Genomic DNA, 227 nt, shown 5'->3' with positions numbered 1-227 from the left:
GAATTGGTGACAAGTCGAGACGAAGAAGCTTATGCCCTGTTCTTGGACTTTGAAAAAGTATTCGATCGCGTGAACTGGGACTATATGCTCCGTGTGCTCGAACGAATGGGTTGTGGTTCAAAATTAACAAAGTGGGTGCAATTGCTGTACACCGATTCACAAGCCCACCTTGTCATCAACCAAAACATCCAGCCAGCATTATATCCGACAAGAGGAGTAAAACAAGA

The sequence above is a fragment of the Plasmopara halstedii genome (assembly GCF_900000015.1).
Source record: "Plasmopara halstedii genome assembly, contig: Scaffold_3120, whole genome shotgun sequence".
NCBI classification, from domain to species: Eukaryota; Oomycota; class Peronosporomycetes; order Peronosporales; family Peronosporaceae; genus Plasmopara; species Plasmopara halstedii.
This window is presented reverse-complemented; position numbering follows the sequence as displayed.